The sequence below is a fragment of the Pantherophis guttatus genome, chromosome 3 (genome assembly GCF_059756535.1).
Source record: "Pantherophis guttatus breed Tessera chromosome 3, ASM5975653v1, whole genome shotgun sequence".
Classification (NCBI taxonomy): Eukaryota; Metazoa; Chordata; class Lepidosauria; order Squamata; family Colubridae; genus Pantherophis; species Pantherophis guttatus.
This window is the reverse complement of record NC_142065.1, coordinates 22,114,215-22,139,116: the sequence shown is the minus strand read 5'-3', so window position 1 is coordinate 22,139,116 and position 24,902 is coordinate 22,114,215. Positions and strand designations below refer to the sequence as shown.

The window sequence follows — 24,902 nt, the reverse complement described above, 5'->3', positions numbered from 1 at the left end:
CCAGTTCCAGCCTCCGGGGGGGGGAAGGCCATTTTCACCCTCCCCAGGCTCCTAGAAAGCGTCTGGAGCCTGGGGAGGGCAAAACACAGGCCTATCGGGCCCACCGGGCCATCACGTGCCAAAAGAAGGGTGAGCACGGGGGGATCGTGCGCGCATGCGAGGAGGCAGGTCACGTTGAATTACAAGTGTGGGCACACGCACGTGCAACCCCCCTGCACTCTCCCCGCTTTTGGCACACAACAGCAAAAAGGTTAGCCATCATTGCTTTATACCATTTCAGGCAAATGGTTGTCCTGTCTCTTTTTAAAAGCCTCCAGTGATAGAGAACCCACAACTTCTGGAGGCAGGTCGTTCCACTGATTAATTGTTCCCACTGTTAGGAAATTTCTCCCTAGTTCTAGGTTGAATCTCTCCTTGATTAGTTTCTCCTTGATTGGTTTATATCCAATATGTATAAAGGGAGGACACAGACCTGAAAGTTGTTCAGTCTGGGAGCCCTATTAAGATGAAAGGTTTCAGGTTGCATTAAATATATCCACAAAAGAATAATCTGCTTGGTATTTTGTTGTTTCAGCTCTTTAAAAGCTGTGTTATTGCTAAGGGTGTGATCCAAGCTAGTGGGAAAAGTGAAATGAGGCGTGTTGCATCTGTCAAACTAATCCTGAAAACTATCCTTTGTATGCCTCTCCGAAAGCAATAATAATAATAATAATAATAATTAATTACCGCTCTATTTATCACACAGCTCAGTCAAGTCTGGCTTGTTATTTGATCACTGCTAAAAGCAGGTGAACTAGAGTTCCTATTTTGAAACCGTGAATTTGAAACCCATTGGAAGCTTTGCCGAACAATTTTTACTAAAGAGTCATGTTGAGGCATCCAGCATGGACTTTTGGTGTGGAGGAAAGGCAACAAGCTAGATCTTAACTAGCTTGTTCTAGCTTGTTAGAAGAGCATTCTAACCTATGCTCTTAAGGACAGCAGCTCAGTGGACTATCATTCATTGACCGCCTTGTGGCTTTTAATCTGGACATTTCATTCAATTTTTGAAGCAGGCCTGTTAATAGGTGGAGCATAGGTTAGAATGCAGTACTGCAGGCTACTTCTGCTGACTGCCGACTGCCTGCAATTTGGCAGTTCAAATCTCACCAGGCTCAGGGTTGATTCATCTTTCCATCCTTCCGAGGTGGGGAAAATGAGGACCCAAATTGTTGGGGGCAATATGCTGACTCTGTAAACTGCTTAGAGAGGGCTGTAAAGCACTATGAAGCGGTACATAAGTCTAAGTGCTATTGCTATTGTCAATTGCTCTTAATAATATCACCTGCTTGGATTCCAAAATTGAAAATAGAATCTTACATTTACTGGTTGGAACCTCATCAATACTTTAAGATTCACTGGATGCATTCACATAATACAGTAGCTAACTGTTTTAAGCTAAAATCAACCTTTTCTAACTTAAACGCTGACTGGCCTTTGGTATTAGCCAATCAGGATTTAAATTAGAGGGGTGACATTAACTCAGAAAAGCCACTGGTTCAGTTAGAGCTAAATGTGACTCCCCCATTCACCCATGTTGAGCAAAGTAGACCAAGAAGGCTACCAACATGAAGTCCTAGATTAGCCTTGTAAAAATGGAGCAGCTATGGAGCTATGGAGGGGATCCATCTCACTATTTAGCCTACTTTTTACCTTTAGTCTAGCAACCCAAGGGGGTACGGGGTGGAACGAGGGAAGTAATGGTAATGATAAGTCTCTCCCAGTGGTGGAATTCAAAAATTTTTTACTACTGGTTCTGTGGGCGTGGCTTGGTGGGCGTGGCAGGGAAAGGATACAGCAAAATCTCCATTCCCACCCCACTCCAGGGGAAGGATACTGCAAAATCTCCATTCCCACCCCACTCTGGGGCCAGCCAGAGGTGGTATTTGCTGGTTCTCTGAACTACTCAAAATTTCTGCTACTGGTTCTCCAGAACCTGCTGAATAGCATCCCTGGTCTCTCCTGAACCTGTTCATCATTGCACTGAGTCTGATGAAAGATAGACTAGGATAACATCTTTAAGCACTACAACATAAAACCTGGTTTATATTGGTATCCACAGGTAGACAAGTGAGGTTGCGTGTACCATGACATCCTCATGCAATAGTCTGTCCTCTGCACCTATCCTGTCAAGATTGATTGTCAATGATTCTACTCATGTAAGTTATCTAATTCACATCATTTGTATGATGACGTCATGGTATCTGTGGCATCCTCATGGTTTTTACTTGACACCTATACAATACTGGGTGATGGATCACTCCAGCTGAGTTCACACAACAAATTAGTCAGCCATGAGCAGAAAGTCCCTTAACTCATGCAAAATACTCCCCCCCCTTCCCTTCTAACAGTGAATCAAACAGTGGTGGGTTTCAAAAATTTTTACTACCGGTTCTGTGGGTGTGGCTTGGTGGGCATGGCATGGCTTGGTGGGCATGGCAGGGGAAGGATACTGAAAAATCTCCATTCCCTCCCCAATCCAGGGGAAGGTTACTGCAAAATCCCCATTTCTTCCCTATCAGCTGCGACTTGGGAGGCAGAGAATAGATGGGGGCGGGGCCAGTCAGAATTTTTACTACCGGTTCTCCGAACTACTCAAAATTTCCACTACCGGTTCTTCAGAACTGGTCAGAACCTGCTGAAACCCACCTCTGGAATCAAACCTCGTTGCTCTGGAACACACCATGCTCTTGTCTTGCCCCAGTCTTCTGATTCTTCCAACTACTGGGAGAGGCTTTTGCAAAGATATAGCAGATGTGCAGAAGTTTCTTCCAGCTATTAGACCTGGAACAGCGTGATGCATCTCAGCCAGAACACATCATCTCCTTGCCTTAACATGGCCCATTGGTGGACCTCAATCAGGAAAACCTTTAGGTACTTCACAGAAGCCCAAAATAAATCACAGGAGGGGCTTTTACAATAGTAGATGTTCTTTCAAAAAAAAAGACAGAAATGCCTACAGAGAATGCTGTTGCAGGAGCCGGCTACACAACCAGCTAAAAATGATTTATATGGTGGTTCACCTGCAGGGCTGAAAATGCAAACCACATCTTGTGAACACCAGACTTATAAAGCATAATTCGTTTAGCACTACGGGACTTCCCAAACATCACACTTGTCGATTCTCTCCGTCCAGGCTGGAAGGCGTCTGTGTGAGACTGTGAAATATAGGATGATGCCAACAATAAATCAAAGAGGTTATATGAGTGCAATGAAAAATATGTTTTAGGGGGGAAAATAACTGTACATGGAAAGCATCCATCCAAATGCACTCGAATAATCCCAAAATAGTACAGCAGGCTATTTAAACTTTCCAAAAATATTTAACTTCTCAGCTGACACCAAGCCCAAGACATTTTTAGCAATAAAATGATGGGGACAGGGAGCTTTGCACAGGGCAATTTAAGATTGAAAACATTTCCTCATCCTGGAGGAACATCTGGGCAATTCCGTGAGGGGAAGGCTACAATCAGCTGCTATTCCAGCAAGCGTGCCACAAAATGCCAGTCTGTTGTATACTTCCCATGCAGATAGCAGGTTAGGAAAATCTAAATAGGACCTTCAGATGGGTTCCATTTTTAGTTTGCCAAGTGTTTCATGTCCTCTTTTCTGTGCTCAAACAAAAAAGCAGTCTAATCCCTGGCTTTTTTCAACCCCTTAACATTTCAATTATCTACTTTAACTGAGTGATGTGGACTCTAGTCTTTTTTAGCTTCCCCCGTTCCCATATGCAGCTTCATTTTCAATTTGCCTTTTGGCACAAATAATTATATCCAGGCTGGCAATCTAAAAAGTTCTCATTCTTGTTTGAAGGACAAGAAATACTTTGTGGTCTGGAGAAGGTCTGCACGGAAAGAAGAGCTTTCAGCTTAAAGCTGTCCTTTTGTGAACTCCATTGGAGCCATTTATCACCCAGTGTTGTATAGGTGTCAGGTAGAAACCATGAGGATGCCACAGATATCATGACATCAACGTGCAAATGATGTGAATTAGATAACTTGCATGAGTTGAATCACTGACATCAATCTTGGCAGTACTGATGCGAAAAAGAGACAGTGATGCCATGGGTTCAATTCACAAAACCACCCAAAAAAAGAAGCACCAGGGGTGATATGCTACTGGTTCACTCCAGTTCGGGCGAACCATTAGTGATAAAAATTATTGGTTCCGGTGAATAGGTAGTAAAAAAAATGCTTTAAAAAAGTTTTTAAAAAAAGAGATTCCGATGATCACAGCTGTGCCGCGCGATCGTCAGAACCTTTTTTTTACTTTTTTAAAGCATTTTTACTACCTATTCGTCCAAACCGGTAGTAAAAAAATGCTTTAAAAAAGTTTTTTAAAAAACTTGGCCACACCCACCCAGTCACATGAACCCACCACCACCAAGCCACGCCCACAGAACCAGTAGCAAAAAAAATTTCATTTCACCACTGAGAAGCACCCTTTGTTGCAGAGAGTAATGAAATAGGTAATGATAGCAAGGAGATAGAGGAACCAAGTTAGGAAAATTCAAAAAAGTCACTTATGCTGAAGGAGTAGGGGTTTGACAGGTGCCTAGCAGTGCTGATCCTGGGGGTACCTTGGTCTTATTTCCTGATATTGGGTAGACCAGGACATGCCACCAATGATGTGTGTCCATGAGGATGACAAAAAAATCAGGATGGCTTTGCATTGAAAAAGGGTGGAACTTGAATTATGCAGTCACAAGTGACTGTTGTCTTGCCTTTTCTTTACTTCATTGCAGACATCCCTCCATCATGCCATTTTCATCTTCTGGAGGTTATAGAGTAGTAACATACCGTATTTTTCAGAATATAAGACACACTTCTTTCCCCTCCTAAAAGAGGCTGAAAATTTGGGTGTGTCTTATACTCCAAATATAGCTTTTTCGAAGCTTTTTTTCAGCCCTAACGAGGCGCTAGCGATCTTCCGAGCTTTGCCTGCTCTCTCCAACTCTCAGTTGTGAAGATTTTTGTCAGCCCTAAGGAGGAGCTAGCAAGTGAAGTGATCTCCATGATTTGCCTGCTTTTCTCATTGCTTCTCTCTCCAAAGATCAGTTGTGCCTTAGAAGCTGTTTTTTATCCCCAAGCAGGGGATAAAAAACAGCAAACTAATGTGCTGAAGTTGACCAGACTAAGGACGCTAGACAGATGAATACCTGGTAGGCAGATTTTTTTTCCCTATTTTCCTCCCCAAAAACTAAGCTGCGTCTTATACTCTGAAAAGTACGGTATACTAAAGTTAATAAAATAACTGGAATCCCCTTTGAGAGAATTTCTTTCACAAAATAAACATATAAAGATGTCTATAGAGATTCTCAGTTATCCAGGTCATGAGTATCCCAAAGAGTGCTTTTTCAAAAGGCAACTAGACTTTCCTTGCTTTGCTTGAAGACTTCTCATCCAAGAAGCTTCTTCAGTTCTGACTGAACTGACTGAGTCAGAATTGAAGAAGCTTCTTGGATGAGAAGCAAAACGTCTTCAAGCAAAACAAAGAAAATTCCAGTTGCCTTTTGAAACAACACCTTTGGGGTAAGCGTATAAAGGATTAGAGACCTAATTTAACTTATCTATTTGATGCCTTCAGCTCAAATCTAGCAAATAGCGAGGTTGAAATTAGACCATTTCCATCAAATTGAAATGCAGTCTTGGGTGAACATTCTGGGATCTGCAAAATGGGTTTCAGGGGCTAGATGCTATTATTGCTGGTTCAGAAGGGAATTGACATTTTAAAGGCTTGCAAATAGTCAGGGATTAGAATGCCTTTGTTTGAGCCCAGAAAATAGGACGTGGAACACTTGGCAAACTAAAAATGGAATCCATCTGAAGCTCCTGTTTACATTTTCAAAACCTACTCTCTTCCTGGGCTGTATATGAGAGACTAGCACTTTGTGGTGCAGCAGCTGTAACATATACCTGTATAAATGTAACAAATATGACCTAGAAATTATATTCAGAATGTGGTATAGTTATATTTACTTCTTCTCCCAGGATAAGAATGTCCAAGGTTTTAAGATAGGATTTTAACCAGAATTTTAAACATTTTAATTAACTTATTTAACATGATGCGGGAAAACACCTGAGATTTTAATTTTTTGCATATATATATGTGTGTGTGTGTATGTGTGTGTGTGTGTATGTATATATGTATGTGTGTGTGTGTGTGTATATATATATATATATATATATATATATATATATATATATATATATATATATATATATATATATATATATATATATATATATATATATATATATATATATATATATATATATAAAGTTGCTTTCTCCTCAATATCCAATAACATTTAGAATTTAATGTTTTAAGATTTCGTCATCTTGACACTATCTCAGAAGTATTTTCTTCCTTTATGTCCCTTTGCCCCTCAGCCCATGGGGTGTGTATGGCCACAATAAAGCTGCTCCTACAAAAGGCACAATTTTTTTTAAAAAAAAATGTTTCAAAAATCATTCCAGGATTGAATAAAACTGTCTCGCAGGGATATAAATCATGTAGCCAATGCAGCATATTTTAATTGTTGCATGAGAAATTTAAAATGCTAACAGATGTAGGACAGTACAGTCCACCTAATCTCTTGCACATTATTTATTCACTTTCACACGGACATACGTAAATTCGGAAACACAAATGCAATTTTTCTAATTGCCATCATTGAGGGGGAGAGCAGAGAATTGGAAAACGTGTTTTTCAGATTGTTTTTAGATTGTTTCTCTAGTAACACATCTGGCCATGTAATTCCCAGCCAGGGAATGCCAAACCTTATAAAAGGGTGCAAATCATCGTTGTTGTCCGTGAAAAGAGAAAGTGAACTACAGGAAGGAGGTTCGGTCCAGATCAGAGGTGGGTTTCAGCAGGTTTGACCTGGAGAACTGGTAGTGGAAATTTTGAGTAGTTCGGAGAACCAGTAGTAAAAATTCTGATTGGCCCTGCCCCCATCTATTCTCTGCCTCCCAAGTCCCAGCTGATCGGGAGGAAATGGGGATTTTGCAGTAATCTTCCCCTGGATTGGGGTGGGAATGGACATTTTACAGTATCCTTCCCCTGCCATGCCCACCAAGCCACACCCACCAAGCCATGCCATGCCACGCCCACCAAGCCACACCCACAGAACCGGTAGTAAAAAAATTTGAAACCCCCCACTGGTCCAGATGTGTTTGATCAGGAAGAAGTTTCTTCACCATTACTATCTTCACAACAGCATGAATGTTTCTTTTGACTCTTTTGTATTTTTTTAAAAAAGTAAGCTTTGGGAATGTTTAAATTTCAAAAATGTTTCAGATAGTTAGACTTACACTTTAATGCTGCTGCTTGTACAAACATAGCAACTCAGTTGTGATTGTTACCATTTGAGCATAAAACAATGACAGAAAAGCTTAGATGGTGAAATGAGCAAAAGCAGCCTGGCCTTTTTCCTGACTTCATGACACACTTAGCAAAAAAAAAAACCCACCAGAACCAAACTAAAGCTGCTGTCAAATAGCAAACAGATACCCCCGGTCTTTCTGAGAGGCCTACATAAATATTTTTACTGCACCTATTGAATGAGACAGGTAGATAGGTGGGTTGTGTGGGAAGCCCAGCCCACCCCCCCGGAAGAATGAAATATTTTGAGGAATATTTTTAAAAGGCAGAATATTATATTTATGTAAATGAGAAATGGAGAAATGTGTTTTTTTAGAGGCAGGAAGCAGACTCACTCTTTTTTAATAGCCTCCCTCCAGCAAGTATTTTGTGCCCATTAAGAAAGACTGGGCCATCCTGTCTACAAAACAAAAGACCTTCAGCTTCAGTGTGATGGGATTAAGAACAGGACATGACCCTTCAGGACATAATAGGATTAGCCTACTACCATTTAGCAGAAGATACAGAGCTCACTACATTGCACAATCTCCTAAGGGTATTTCAGACATTGCACCCCCCAGAGCAGTCCAAACTCAGACAAACACCTAGGATTTTCATTTCCTCTTTTCCGTATAGAGCCAGCTATGACCCCTACATAACCCCTACATGACCCCATAGGAATCTGACAATAGCCAATAGAATATTAGAGGAGATGTTCTTGCACAGGAACAGGAAGCTCAAATACAAAGCCCAAAGAAGGTATAAAACCACCCACTCTCAACTCCATTTTGTCAGCTGCACCAGAACCACTGGTGGTTCTGTTCATCATTAAACCATCTTTCTAATCAGCCTCCATGTTGTTTCCAGCATCTTTCTCTCAGCTTGGAACTGAACCAGATGGATTTTCCTTCCAACAATTGGTTGGCTGGTTTGCTAAATGCAAACTGTACTGACTGCCAATACACTCTCCTTGGTTTGTTCTTTACATGCGACATACTGAATAGCAGGTAAAAAATGGGCAGAGCCTCAATCACATTATTGTGGCAGCCATCTTTGTTTTTTGACCCTGGATGCACAGCCTCAATCACACTATTGTGGCAGCCATCTTTGTTTTTTGACCCTGGATGCAAAGCCTGTTTACACAACTGCTTACACTGTTGCATGCTAAACCAGCTGTAGCTCCCAGATGGTCTTTCACGGCAAGCCCTTTGCAAAAGTCCCTCTATGAGTTGAGTTGTAAGTCAGTGATCATCTGAACAGCTTTCCAGTTACAGAAGGGACACAACTGGTGCATCAGCTGAACCTGTGCAAAGGCCTTCCTGGTCACAGTTGCCACCAATTCATCAAGCAGTAGCAGGAACTGTGAGTCCAGGAAGACTCCCACGTTGTGCACCAGTATCCCTGACCCACTGAAACAGCCTTGTCAGAGTTGAGAAAAAATCCCTTCCTTCTCATCCACACCTGAAAAGCTTCCAGATATTGGATCAGTACGTAGACAATATCACTTGTGCAACTCAGAGTAGAGTTGTAGAATTGTGTACCATTCACATATTGATGATCTCACCTAGCAGTTTCCTGCAGATGTTGAATGGAAGGGGTTGTATTGATTGAACCCTGAGGCATTCACAAATAAAAAACCCCACTTGCAATCTTCCCCTGTCTCTCAGCACAAAGCAATTGAATAATGCATTAATGCTCTTCAGGAAAAGCAACTTGTTCTGCAGTGATTTCTGACATGGGCTATTTCCAGTTTTTTGAGTCAGAACAAGCACGGGATTCTTACACTTTATGTACAGCATAAAAACACTTCCAATTTGAATTATTTTGAAGCAATCCATCTCCCACTGGTACCAGCTATGGTTCACAGTCAATTCCTAATGAACATGTGATTCTTAGACTCCACTTTGTTTCATACCATAGAGACACTAATTTGCACAAGAGGTCACACCACTTTGGTTCAGTCATTTCTAGGTAGACTTTGCTGGATATTGGACTGGGCTCCAGGTACCTGCAATTCAAACTATTCAGGTACCTTGTCAGGAGCACATAGCTGGTCCTAAGTGACTATTTTAGGTGAATAAACTGAAATCCAGTTTCTTCTTTCAAGAAGAATTCAGTATATTATGCCCTTGCTTCTCTGAGATCAACCATTAAGAACTCAATTGCATATCTATCATCTATCTATCTATCTATCTATCTATCTATCTATCTATCTATCTATCATCATCGGTCTATCTAGCACATTTATATAGCTCCTCATCTCTGGGTAACAAACAGAAAATGCATGTATATGAAAGGGTTTGAAAGGAATTAAAGTGATGGAGAACAATTCTTGCATCACATTGCATGGGGGGATGTAACTTTCTTTCTCTCTCTCCAGAATGTAATGTTTAAAAAAGAAGAAAAAAACTAGAAAGTATGTATCCTGAATTCTAAGGCCAGATCTTTTTTCCTTTCTTTTCTTTTCTTTTCCTTTCCTTTCTTTTCCTTTCTTTTCTTCTTTCTTTCTTTCTTTTTATTTCTATTGATTACCAGTATGTGATTTTGTGCAATCATGTCATTTTCAACTCCTAGACACCATTCCTAATCTGTTCTTTCAGGTCTCCCAATGGCAGAGGTGGGTTTCAGCAGGTTCTGACCAGTTCTGGAGAACCGGTAGCGGAAATTTTGAGTAGTTCGGAGAACCGGTAGTAAAAATTCTGACTGGCCCCACACCCATCTATTCTCTGCCTCCTGAGTCCCAACTGATCGGGAGGAAATGGGGATTTTGCAGTAACCTTCTCCTGGATTGGGGAAGGAATGGAGACTTTAGAGTATCCTTCCCCTGGAGTGGGGTGGGAATGGAGATTTTACAGTATCCTTCTCATACCACACCCACAAAGCCTCACCCACAAAGCCATGCCATGCCCACAAAGCCACACCCACAGAACCGGTAGTAACCCACCACTGCCCAATGGTCACTGTAACTGAATGCATCCAACTTGCTGCTGGTCTTTCTCTTCTCTTTCCTCTGACCTTTTCCACAAAGCTGGGTCTTTGCATAATGTTTCTGAAGTATTATAATTTGAGCCTGGCCATTTAGCAATAGCACTTAGACTTATATACCGCTTTACAGTGCTCTACAGCTCTCTCTAAACAGTTTAGAAAGTTAGAATATTGCCCCCAACAATCTGGGTCCCCATTTTACCCACCTCGGAAGGATGGAAGGCTGAGTCAACCTTGAGCCTGGTGAGGTTTGAACTGCCAAATTGCAGGCATCCGGCAGTCAGCAGAAGTAACCTGAAGTACTGCACTCTAACCACTGCACCACCACGGCTCATTTGTGCTTCAAGTGGGAATGCTGGGTTGATTTGTTTAACAAGCCGTCCATTTGGTTTTCTTAACTGGCCATGGTTTTCCCAGGAGTCTTCTCCAGTTCTAAAGTTCAAAAGGAATCAATTCCTTTCCTACCCTCCTTCTTCAATATTTCCATTAGAAAAGCAAAAACGTAATTACCTCTGATCTTTGCCAAAGTCACGTCTCAGTGGCTGACCAAAATAAACTTCTCCTACTACTTTTTCATTGTTGCATAGAAATTAGGACTGTAAAAGACTTTAAAGTCATCCTGAGAATTTCCAGAATAGAAAATCAGCTTGTGGAAAGCTAATTGACAAGGGGAATATATTTGAAGCAAACAGCACATCAGAAAATGGATTTTCCTAACTCTGGTACTAAAATCTCTGAGTACAACTCTGTCTTCTTGAGAAGATCAACTAATTCTCATCTTGTGTGCTATCTTAGGAGCTGGGTTTAGATATTCCAATGGGACAAGGCAGTTTACATGTCCAATAGATTGTCCACTATCCCTAGGCAGGACCATGTTGACTCGCATGGTTAGGATGCTAGCTTGATAAGCAGCAAGTTCATGTTCGAGACCCAAGTGCTGTTGTTGGACAGGGTGAGCTCCTGTCCTTCGCTCCAGCTTCTGCTGGAGACATGAAAGGAGCCCCCAACTGGTGTGCCTTGGGCAACGGAGATGTCACTGGCTAAACCTTTTTCAACCCGTAAGAGCCTTGGTGCCCCCAGCACAAGTGTGATGCGATCTATAGGCACAGATTAAAAGGAAGGGTTTTGCATCTCAAACTGGTCCTTATTTAAAGGTTCTTTCTTCATGAAATATCATATACTGTACTTTTCATTCCAAAGTTCAGACTAGGCCAAATAATTGCCTGACATTCTGCCAATCTACTTCCCCTCAAATTTTTGCTAAAGTCACGTCTGTACTACATTAAGCAGACACTGCAGAAATGCCTGAGATCTTTTTCCAACCTTTCCTATATGGAATTTACCCAGAAAACTCCTGAGTAATTATATTCAAATATATTGTTTTCGTGTCCTGATTCTTTGCTCAGTACAAGCCATTGGAGAACTGGCTAAACAAATGTCAAACATTCTGGGAGGTGATTGTGAGAATCAGAATTTACTATCCCCAAAGCTCACATCTCAAATTCTATTTCCAGCACATCCATCCATCAAAATCCTATAAAAAGGAAAAGGAAATGCCAGTCAGGTTCCCCAGGTGCATTAAAAATATCCTAACGATGCACAACAAATTCCTATTGCAATTGGAGGAAAATGTCTCCTACAATGACCCATTACTGGGTTCACATATTGAGCTGTTTACATCTTGCAACAAACCATGGTCTGTTTATCGATATATTATTATCATAATGGCCACAAAGATTTGTATTCACTACCGACATAGAAATAGACTTTTTCTATTGGTAAAACTGAGGAATGGAAGTTTTTAAAAAAGAATCACGCAACTAACAAATGAAGCAATTCTCCTCTGTTTTTCTGCAACATTTATCAAACAGCAACAGAACAATGATAAAACTGGAAAAGAGAAATTGGAAGCAAAAATAGGGGGTATTATTTCTCATGTGAATAAAACTGAGGGTAAGATTCAGACTATAGCTTAATTAAAATTGATGTTGGTTGCCAACTGGCAAAGAAATCTTGATTTCCACCGGAAATGTTGCCCATCCTTTCAGGGAGACTTCCCAGAGGAGATTGTCCAAATATTTCTCACCAGAGAATAGAATGGATCCTAGAGATCATCTAGTCCAACCCGGTGCCCATATGTATGTATGTATCATCATCATCATCATCATCATTCTAACCATTGTCTATCCACTGAAGGCCTCTTCTGCATGTTTCCAACCAATACAGTCCTGAGCTTTCTTTTTCCAATTAGGTCCACAATATTTGCTGATGTTGTCAGTCCATCTTGCTTTAGGTCTCTTTCATGGATGCTTTATATCAAGTGGAATCCATTCTATGACTGCCTTGGTCCACCTGCCATGTATGAACGTATGTAGGTAGGTAGATAGGTTGGTATACTGTGTGTGTGTATGTGTGTGTTTGTAATATTTATTTATTTATTTATTTATTTATTTATTTATTTATTTATTTATTTATTTATTGGTTCGATTTATATGCCGCCCTTCTCCGGAGACTCAGGGCGGCTTACAATGCGTTAAGCAATAGCCTTCATACTTTTGTATATACCTGCTTAGTAGGGCTTTCGCCCCCCCCCCTAAAGCGGTGTTCTTTTTTATACAAAGCCAGCTTATTGCCCCCACAATCCGAGTCCTCATGTTACCTACCTCGAAAGGATGGAAGGCTGAGTCAACCTTGAGCCTGGTGAGATTTGAACTTGCAGTAATTGCAGGCAGCTGGTGCTACTTAATAGCACTTTAGTCTGCTGCGCCACGAAGTAAATTGTTTTACTTTCCATTGCAATACTTATTCAAGATTTGCAGTGTTAAAGTTTTAATACATTTCCTCTGGCTCGTTTGATATTATGTTTTCATTATTTGCTCACTCTGATCCTTAGAAAACAAACATTCTAAATGTTCCTTTGAACATTTACCCCTCCCAGTCCAGTTTATACACATAAAGACATGTTACAAGAAAGCAACAAGGCAACGGTTAGCAGTTTAACAGCACATGAATGACCTGTTTGCAATACACCAAAACTAAGTTCACAGATCTCACTAAAGCATTCAGTTAGGCTTTATTTTTCCCGGGATGATACGGTTTTTATATAACTGATTCAATGTTCACTTATGCAGGTTTATAAAAAGTGCTGTTTTAAGACAGGAAGTGGGGGGGAACTCTCCCCAATAAAATGTAGCTGAACTCTGATCCAAGACCTCATAAATATTTTAAAGTAAATAGTTGTATAATACTAAAAAGTAACAATACTGTAAACAGCTTGGATTTATGCATATAAATTTACTCCATACTACAAAAGTTTCTGTTTCAGATAAATACAAAGTTGGCAGAAATAGATCAGGATTTACTAGTATGTTCCTGGATTACAGGGCAGGTCTCCTAATTACTTAACATAGCAACAAAAGTGTTTCTTTTTTCTAATTTAAGCTCTTCTGTCATTCCACAAAAGATGTGTGCTTGTCTATGCAAGTCATCCCATCAGTATAGCTCACAAAGGGCTAGAGGCTACCATATTTTCCTGAAAATAAGACGCAACCAGAAAATAAGCCCTAGCATGATATTTCAGGATCCTCATAATATAAGTCCTACCCCAAAAATAAACCCCCATTAAGATCGTCAGCTGGATCCCCGTGCTTCACTACGAAGCTATGTGATCGGGCTTGATAAATCGACACTTACAGCTTGAATCCTCCCCTATCCTATCCCCTTCTCTCCCTCTGCCTTGCCCCACAGAAATATCTCCTATCCTATCCCCTCCCTCCCTCCCTATCCCCTTTCTAGCCCCTTCTCTCCATGAGGCTTGCCCCACAGAAGCCTGTCCTATGCTATCCCATTTTCTCCAGAGTTATTTTCAAGTTGAGAGGGGGAGTAGAACATCTAACTAATTGGCATCAGAGCATGTTATAATAATATAGAAGCTTAGTGAGCACCTAGAAGCCAAGAGGAACATACATGGCAAATTTCAAGTTTGTAGGCTTTACAGTTCTGGAGATTTCGTGATTAATGCATGAGTGGTTTTCAGATAGATAGATAGATAGATAGATAGATAGATAGATAGATAGATAGATAGATAGATAGATAGATAGATAGATAGATAGATAGATAGATTTCTCCAAAAATAAGACCTAACCAGAAAATAAACCCTAATGTGTGTTTTGGAGCAAAAATTAATATAAGACGCAATCTTTTTTCCAGGGAAATGAGTGTAGAAAAAAATTCAGAGGTTCATAAAAAAAATTTAAAAATGATTTGAAGACCATCTTTCTAAGAGACTATTAGATCCCAGCCTAATTTTTTTTACCTTTACAGATGTTGTCCTAATTCTTTATATCTGACATCCTGAACCATTCTTTTAAAACTTGTTTAATATTACGAATCGTCATATAGCAACACTTTTAGATGGGAAAGAGGGTGTGAATCGATCAATCAATCAAATATATAAATATCTTCTCATGACATTATTCTCATATGAGCTCACCTCAGACCACAGGGATGATTTTGTTTCTTGAAAAACGAAAAGCATTTTTACATTATCCAAGGGGAGATTTGATACAAATAGTATTTTATGCTTGAGAAGACTGCCAACTTCTTCCCTATGTAATAGAACTCGAGATTCTAATAATTATGTTAAACAGAAAAATAAATCCTCTATTTAATAGGCTTAAACAGGAAAATAAATAGCTCTCGAACTGAACAGTTTCACCTGGAACATTTGTGTCAAAGGTTCAGGAATGGTGAGAAGGCAGGATAAAAGCTCAGTTCCTTTCCATAAACAATGGTATTATTTTTTTTATTATCATGGACTTCTTATTTTTGATCCTGTGTCTTTAAGTCCTGGCTGTTGTACTTCTCCTTTATCTGAGCCTTATTTTATCTATGCCTGCTTTATGTCTAGCTGGTGCAATGAGCACAGAGAATAAGTTATACTGATAGCCTGGGAAAGGGGTTAGGTACAAAGAAGACTCCTGCCAGATTCATCTCCTGGTGGGGATCTTTCCTATCCCAGCACCACTATAGAAACCCATGTGTTTCTGCATGGGCAGTCTTAATAAAAAGCTTTTGTGTTGTTAATCCCATATTGATACTAAATGGTCATTATATAGTTGGACTTTCCTTTCCTTCTTTCCCTTCCTTTCCTTTCCTTTCCTGCCCTTCCCTTCCCTTCCCTTCCCTTCCCTTCCTTCCTTCCTCCCTCCCTCCCTCCCTCCCTTCCTTCCCAGTTCCATTTAATTTATCTTTATCACTATAATGTATGTAAGGGGTTTCTTTCACTATACAACCACCACTGTATTGAGTCTGTGTATGGTGGTAATTATATATTCAACTATTTTTAAAAATAAACATTTTTTAAAAAAAAAAAACACCATAAGAATCTTGTATTGACATTAGACAGCAAATACTAGAAGGGTAAGAAGCAGTAGCAAGTTGCTGAAAGACGGTTGTGTATGTCATGACAGCATTGTATACTTTGGGCCCTTTTTGTTTTTTATGCTTGGTTGTTGTTGTTTTTTGCAGACATTCCATTACCAGACTGGGTAACATCATCAGTGCAGGGAGGAATAAAATTTGTGGGCAGAGAAAAAAAAACAGCTGAAACAATTTGGTCTACAGCAGCTACAGTACATATATATTCTCAGTAGGACTCTGTCAGCCAAGCTCCTGGCCAAGATTCATGTGTTCTAGAGCAGGGGTCTCCAACCTTGGCAACTTTAAGACTTGTGGACTTCAAGTCTCAGAGAGTTGAAGTTCACAAGTCTTAAAGTTGCCAAGGTTGGGGACCCCTGCTCTAGAGGGCTCTCTTCTTTCATAATTGCAAGATTCAAAAAGAAGTCTAGTTAGTTGCTCTTTTTGTGAATGGTAAGGTCAGGTGCAGGTAGGTTCACCTAGCTCTGAAGAAAAGGTTCCAAATAATAATGATAATAATAATACATCTTGGAACTCTTTGAATTTCCAACTTTCCTCCACAACAAGGTGAGATCACCTGGAATTCCCTCAGATTCTGTGTCAAGAATAAGAATCTTCCTAGCAACAAGTCAATGATGGCAAGCATGAACAGCTTCTCTTTGCTTGAACTCAATCTCTGTTTTGAATTCATGCTGTCATCCAAACATCGCCACAACTCACCAGTAGCCATCCTTTAAGATGAGGGATGTATGCAGCCCTCTCTATATTAATGTGCTCTCCAATTTAGTAATATAAAGGTAAAGGTTTCCCTCGCACATATGTGCTAGTCGTTCCTGACTCTAGGGGGCGGGTGCTCATCTCTGTTTCAAAGCTGAAGAGCCAGCGCTGTCCAAAGATGTCTCCGTGGTCATGTGGCCGGCATGACTAAACGCCAAAGGTGCACAAAACACTGTTACCTTCCCACCAAAGGTGGTCCCTATTTTTTTACTTTCATTTTTTACGTGCTTTTGAACTGCTAGGGACAAGTAACGGGAGCTCGCCCCGTTACGCGGCACTAGGGATTTGAACCACTGAACTGCCGACATTTCGATTGACAAGCTCAGTGTCTTAGCCACTGAGCAACTGCGTCCCTATTATTATTATATATTATTAGTAGTAATATAAGAGAATGAAAACAGAGAGCCCAAAGTATCTGAACAAGCATCAAGGTCCACAGCAGAACATCTAACATCATGTTACTCTGCAATGAGCCCCAATGAAATTTTGATCCGTGCTGATCAGAATGATGCAGGAGGTTCCCTTTTTCCACCATACTGAGGGATGGCTGATCATCACTACCCTCCCAAGCTGCTCCTCACTTTGGAAGAGCAAACTTACGACAACCTGCCTTGCTATATTTTGCCTCTATGATTTCCTCTCTGTAATGAATGGGAGCTGGACTGAGAGAGAAAATCATAGAGCCACAGAATTCTAGGCTGTCCTTCTACTTGAGGCTAATTTATTGTTTTCTCTGTTTACAGCTACGTCACTAAAACAGAAACAGATGACATAGAATTATAGAATTGGAAAGGGCTATTCATGCCCCCAAGTCCAATGCTCTGCTCAGTGAAGAAATCCAAATTAAAGATGCATTTGGGTAATTTAACCTTTGGACCATTATCTCACTGGATAATTGATTCCATCGTTAAACTGTTCTTACTGTTAGGAAGTTTTGTTCTAACATAAACTTGGAGAGCTGAATCTATTATTTGATATTCTGTTTTCTGTAATGAGGGAGAACATAGCTTGACCTTCTTACAAGGTGTCCTTTCTGATAGCTAAATGATTTTTCAGTCATCATTTCCCAAGACTAACCATCTCTAGCAGTTTCCATCATTCTTGATAGATCATTCTTGATCTTCTGCCCCCCAAAATCATCCTCATTACTGTCCCCTCAGCCTGTTCCAAATTCTCTGAACTGTGGTGCCAAAAATGGGACATAGCAAATACTATATGTAATCAGGAATAGATTATAACGTAATAGTTCTAATTGTTACACAAAGGTTCTCCAACTTTTCTGAAACAGTTGGTGTTTCTGGACTTATAGAGAGTTATAAGTACTCTCACCAAATGGTTGCCATGCTAGATGTGGCCAACCATAAGACAGTCATGTACAAGAAGGCAACCAAACACCAGCCTTCAGTCACTCACCCCTTTATTTGCAAATAATGCCTTTTGGATTTTTCACAACAACTAGGCACAACAATGGAAAAATTGCTAACCAAATGCAGCGATATTACAAGGCAAACCCTTTATGTCAACTTTCAATGCATATACAAAATTATTTTTGTTTGCATCATAGCATAATAATGCATGTTATCTTACTGTTCTGTGCCCAGTAACCCCATAGTTGCCTATATGCATGGCAGCCCATTCCTCAAAATGCAGCTTGGTTGGAAGAGCCAGACTTCATCCCATAAACAGGAATGAGCCACTTATTCAAATTTGCAAGAAATCCAAGAATTGCTGATAATAACAAAGAAAACACAAGCCGTAGCTGCTGTGCTGCAATTCCAGGAAAGTCCTGTAGAAGGAGACAGTCTAAACCCATGATGGCGACCTATGGTACGCATGCCAGAAGTGGCATGCAGCACCCTCTCTGATGGCATGTGAGCCATTGCCCCAGTTCAGTTCTGCTGTGCATGCACGTGCGCCTCCCATCAGCCAGCTGATCTTGGGGTCTCTGCCACGCATGCATGGGGGTCGGGGGCATGAGGGGGGCATGCATGCATGTGCGGGGGCAGGGCACATGTGGAGGGCCATACACACATGCACAGGGGGCATGCATGAGGCCGTGTGCACATTGCATTTTGGGGATTCGGGCACACTTGCACTCATGCTTTGGACACTTGGTTCGGAAAAGGTTAGCCATCATTGGTCTAAACCTACTTCCAAGTCATTTTCCTTCCTGTCAGATTTCTTTGCCCCATCCTTTGGACACCCATCTCCCATGTCCTTGATTTCATAGGGATGAGATTTGCTGTGCTACTGTTTTTCACTGCTTTTAACTCGCACAGATGCTCTGCTTTGCAACATGTTCGCTTCCCATGTGTGCTTCTAAGAATTAAACATAAATAAAATTAAGCAGGGCAGGGAACTGGCAGGGGACAAGGGACATGTTAGCAGGTGCCATGTTGGAGACCCAGATACTAGACTTTTTGTGGTTTGTAGCTAGAAGAAAATTAGACTAAAGGACTGAAGCTTGGTACAGTCATCATCCGAAGAAATCCAAGCTAAATGTAAGAGCAGGCAAGAAACTGATAAATGAGTTCTGTGAATTTCTTTTAACAACAGAGAGTCATATGACATCCTAAAGACTAACACATTTAAGATGAATAAGCATTTGGGGATTACTATATACTTCATTTATCACAATAAACTGTCCTTGCCATGCAGAGAAAAAAGGAACACTACAATTAATACTAAATAAGGGACTCTCTCCTTAAATAAGAGACAAAGCTAAATCCTGGATCTCCTAGCAATGGCAGCTTAACTCATACAATGTGTCAGGCCTGGAAGCCATCTTTTGCATTGGGCCGTCAGGCCTGCCACATTTACTACTGTGGGAAATTGGGAGGGGGGGTTGTATGGAGCATGGGTAATATATAGTCAAAATAACATTCCTTTCTCAGAGAGTCAAGGACATCTTGCCCTGCACCTGGAAGGCTGGAACTGAGAGGCATCTCCAGTTGGGACGGTACTTTGATTGGACCATGTGATGAACATGTAGGTGCTGGGCAGGGACTTGGACTTTCGTTTGGATGGGGAAAACCTGGAAATTTTCAGATTCAGGTTTTCCCAGATGTGCCAATATGACATCTCTAATAAAATGGAACTTTGAGGAACTTCAAGTCTTGGAGTCTTCTTTCATTGGAGATGTTACTTGGAACCCCGACACAGTGAACTGTTCCTATTTCTTTCTTTTACCCTTCTCTGCAGCTTCCCTGTTTAGTCGAGACAATGGGTTCAGGGCTAAATCTCTTCCGCCCCCACCCCAGGATAAGCATCTGACTTTGCAAGTTGTCTTTATCCCCTGAAAGCTTGCTTCTCCTCCTCTAGGAGCCGTTTTTCTCTCTCAAAAAAATCATTCTGAAACATATTGTTATGGAGGTATCTCCATATTTACTTATGCTATACTCTGTGTTGGCTTCCTTCTTCTTGCATACAATGTTCAAAAATCCTATGTGTGACCTATCAGGGCTGCCTACTGCCTCTCCAAGTATTTCCACTAACCACACTGCCATTATTGCAATTGTTCAGGTGGGAAGAGTGCGAAAAGATATAGACTATACAGTAGTGGCCAAAATTGTGGAAACCTTTTGGGAAAAGTGTATTTTTGAGGTTTGATGGCTAATAACACCACTTTTTTTTTTTTTTTGGTGTTTCAAGATAATCCTATTCCACTGCTGTTTCACATTATAACAGCTGCAGAACTAAAAGATTTGGTTCACTCCATGGGAAGACATTGTAAGGCTGTAATTCATGGTAAAGGTTACCCAACTATTAACTGACATGGTGATAATTTTTGTATATCTCGTTTTTCCTACGTGTTTCACTTTTCGTCTTTATACTGTAACTGCTATTCTAATAGCAAATCCTTCATAAAAGTTATTGCATTACATTCTTGATTAAATTATCTTTCCATTGATATATAATTTTATGGTACTACTCCAAAAAAGTGGTGTTATTAGTTAGTTTTAGAAAATACACTTTTCCCAAAAGGTTTCCACAGTTTTGGCCACTACTGCATATTTCAACGTCGTTCATTCTGTTGTTCTCCAAGTAACTGAATTCACACAATACAATCTATACACCTTTAATCGCAGGAGAACAAAACACAGTAAGATGCTATGCCCAAATGAAACCCCCCAAAAAGGCATATTAACACTTAAAGTCATAGCTTGGTTCATTCAACTGCTAAGACAATGATGGAGTTTCCATAATATACTGAAAAATAGCTTTCCCAGTCTTTTAGCTATAATGCTTTGTGCAAACCCAGCCATTGTGTTCAATTTCAATTGTCATAATCCCCCAACCAGCTGTTGGTTGGGAAATTTTGGCAATTAGTCTTACACATCTGGAGAGCACTAAGTTGAGGAAACCATGTCTGTATTTGTGTGTGTGTGTGCATGCACACATGCGTGTCTCTCTCTGTGTGTATTTCAGTCTATAATTTCTTTATTAGTATGCCATGCATTTTGTTTCAACACAGACACTTCATTACATTAAACAGATCTACATTCTAGGATAAAACTGAGATTTCTCTGGGAGCTGAGAGTTTCTCAAGGCAGAGATGTCAGTTATATCAACAGGCATACAAGGCAAAGGAGGACAGCAAGAAAAGTCCATTAAAATAAGGGAAGGGTGAGGGGCGAGTGTTGGAATTAAGCTAGTATAAAGACTGAATTACAATTTCATGTTGACAGAGGTGAATCAGCTGTTTTTGTGACTTCTTCCTGATCCACAACGAATACTTTTATCTAGCCAAGCATGTTGTATGTCAAAAGGCCTTAAGCTGAATTCAGACCTAAAGACTAGTCAAACCATCCTGAGTTGAGCTGTCTGTCTGAAAAATCTTGCCAAGTTTTGCCAGCAAGCCTGACAATTTCCATATGGTATATTAGCTAAAAATAACAGAATGGTATATCCCCGATCTGCCATTGTGGGCTGGTGAAATCTGTGTGTATTTCCATAGTTGCATTAGCTAAGCCTATTCAGTATCACTGAGCCATAACAACACCCTCCCACAAACCCAGCGCACAACTGCTGTGTTTACATACAGAGATGATTGTAGGGAGTAATCAAAATTGACAAGATGGCAGATGTAATATTGCAATCCAAGCCATGCCCACAAAGGGGTTGGGCTTTGGTAACAATGACACACCTGCCATCTTGCCTGTTATGATTCACCCTGCAAAATCCTGATGTTTATATAAAATGTTTTACCCAACCAAATGAATAGCCTATTTTACACAACCTATTAAGACAATGCCAAACCACCAACCTTTCAACTCCAATTTAATCTAGTCTGGGTTCGAGGAAACCAAATCCAGGGTAAGTCTGATGTTGTTTTGGCTTAGCATGCTATGTGAAGCTAAGCAACTGTAGGATAGCAGGGGTGCCAGAAACTGGGGTTGGAATTAAAAGAGGGATCAGTCTAGAATCCCTATGCAGCAATAAGCAAATTAATTCCAACCCCTCCTTGAATTCTGTTGACCCTTATCTAACTTTGAGTCAAGATAGGCAGCCTATAAATTTTATACATAAATAGATACCCCAATCTAGTGAGTTCAGAAGTTTCATGTGCATAATTGGAGCTTCATGTGTGGACATGTTCTTTTGTTCCTGACTTGTAGTATTTTCAACAAATCATAGTTAACACAACTGTGATTAAACATGATGTTGGAATCGCCATTACATGTCCTTATTCTGTATTGCTGCTGCAATCCTATACCCATTTACCTAACAACAAATACTATTAAACTCAGTGAAAAATATTTTGGCATAGAAATACACTGGTTTGCCACTGGATCACAACTGCAATTAGCTTTGGTTTCTCATCTTTTAAAGGGGTAAATAATAAAGATTCCTGCATGAAGCAAAATAAATATGACCCGACAGTCTATTTTAAGCATACTCTTAATAATGATTTTTCTGTGATTTCCAGCACATCCTTCTGCAGTCCCTCAGGTCAATATATCTTCAAGCTTAGTATGAAGTGGAAAGGCATGTGGTCTTAGGCATATTTACTTGGAAATGAGTTTATGGAAGAGTTTAGCTCAGTTTATTTGGGGAAGGTTTGCGTTTGAGACTTGGGCAGCAAAAGCAGAGAAACAGAATTTTTGTTGATCCGAGTATATATTTTCAAGGGACCCAGAATGTAAAAATATAAGAATATAAAGAATATAAGAAAGTCCAACATTTGACATTGCTTAGTTTCCAACCAAGTGCAGACCAGAAGAAGATGGGCCATGGCCCTTTTTCCATCTTTGCTCCCTTCCTACTAGTTGGTATTAGGCACAATGCTCATCATTCTATAGGCATTAAACAATCATCAAGTCTACGAGCCGTTCCTAGCCTGTTTTCCAGGAATAACTATCCCCACATCAGATGCTAGCAAATTTCACAGTTTAATGTAGGTTGTGCAAAGAATTCCTTCTTTTACTTTCAGTTCTGAGCGTCTAGGGATGCTTCAAGTTCTCACACTGTGAGGAAGAAGAACTTGGCTCTGGAAACATTTTCCGTATCACCCAAGCACCCTTTCATACATATAGGCTGTTAAATAGCCTCCCTTCCTTCTTTCCCATCTGAGCTATTCTAAAAAGCCAGCCCTTTTAATCTTTTCGAAGGGGAGCCAGTCTAATCACCCAGCATCCTTCTAAGTGGCTTTGTTGGCATCCTTCCCCATCTATAGCATCATGTCTGACATGTGGTGACCAGGACTGTATACAGTTTCCAAACTGTAGCCTCACTATAAATTGCTATAACGGCATTTCTATGTTGGCAGGAGGTTTTGGAGTTGTTGTTTTTTTATTGTTGTTGTTTCCAATGAAACACGGAGTTTCCCACCCCCTTTACCTTTATTCTTGCTGGATTTTCCTTCAGCAAGAAACTCTTAATTTATGGCGTTTGTCTTTTCTGGTTGGTCCCTATGGCTAGCTCAGACGATCCCATTGAGGTGCTGAAATTCGGAGTCGGTTTTTTTTTTTCTCCAGTGAAGAAAAAGCAGCCTTAAAACAGAGTTAAGAATTGTCTCCAAAAGCCAGCCAGACTCCTTCTCTCTCTCTCTCTCTCTCTCTCTCTCTCTCTCTCTCTCTCTCTCTCTCTCTCTCTCTCTCTCTTCCAAACACGTCCCTAAATCAAAAAGTCTGGGATCCAAGTCTGGGATCCTACGCCAGTTTCTCCTGACCTGGGTCAATTCAACACACACACACATCCCAACTTCCAGGTAAGGCACCGGCTCCGTCAGGCTTAAACTCCGCCCTCCCCTCCCCCCCCCAAATGCCCCGCTTCACCTTTCCTCCTCGGCTCCCCTCCCCTCCCCTCCCCTCCAACCTCCTACCTTTGCTACATCTCTTGAAGCGGCACCCGGGGGGCGAGCAGCTTTTCCGTCCTCCTGGACAGCGACGCCACCGAGCGCACAAGCGGCTTCCAGCACGGTTGGAGGGGAGCCCGGGTCTCCACGCCCTCTGGCTTGTTCTCCGTCCCTCCTTCCCGGCTGGGTTTTGGAGATGCGCCCGCGACTCGCTCGTTTCCCCCCGCAGCTCCTCCTTTTGCTTGCGGTCTTCTTGCTGCCTGCGACGTCCCGATAGCGGCCAGCTTATCGAGCCCTCGCAGCTTCTCTCGCCCGAACCAGGCGCCTCTTCCTGGAAGACGCGTGCAAGTGGCGAGGCCGGGGACGAGAAGCATCTGCCTGCTGTCGCCGCCTCTGCTCCGCGCCTGTTGCTCCTTCTCCTCCTCCTCCTCCCCTCCCTCCTCGACCCCCTCCTAGGCTCGCGGGAGGCTCCCTCGCGTAAGACCCGTTTGACATAAATACAATCGAGAGAGTCCAGAGATGTTTCCACTCTGCTCACAACAAAATACCATTGTGCCACCAGACTTCAAATTTTGGCCTTAGACAACTTAGAACTACACAGACTTCGGTCTGACCTATATTTTTCTTTCTTTCTTTCTTTCTTTCTTTCTTTCTTTCTTTCTTTCTTTCTTTCTTTCTTTCTATCTATCTATCTATCTATCTATCTATCTATCTATCTATCTATCATCTATCTATCTCTCTCTCTATATATATATATGCCGCCCTTCTCCGGAGACTCAGGGTGGCTTACAAGGCCTTAAGCAATAGCCTTCATACTTTTGTATATTTTATACAAAGTCAGCTTATTGCCCCCACAAACCGGGTCCTCATTTTACCTACCTTAGAAAGGATGGAAGGCTGAGTCAACCTTGAGCCTGGCGAGATTTGAACTTGCAGTAATTTTTAGGCAGCTGGAAGCTAAATACTACTTTTAACAATAGCATTAGTCTGCTGTGCCACTCAGGCTCCTGCCGCAATGTCC

At 41.0% G+C, this 24,902-nt stretch overlaps 1 protein-coding gene across 4 annotated transcripts in view; it reads right to left on the bottom strand.

Annotated features, from left to right (window-relative positions):
• The window catches only part of RIPOR3 (RIPOR family member 3), a 127,016-nt gene extending 102,493 nt beyond the window's left edge, over positions 1–24,523 (bottom strand). For 2 of the 4 annotated variants that reach the window (XM_034413786.3, XM_034413791.3), the window contains exon 1: positions 23,909–24,523. The gene's annotated coding sequence lies outside the window, so the exon portion shown is untranslated. The remainder of the gene's footprint in view (positions 1–23,908) is intronic. The other 2 variants (XM_087889099.1, XM_087889100.1) reach the window with 2 other exon arrangements.
• Between the last annotated feature and the right edge of the window lie 379 nt (positions 24,524–24,902).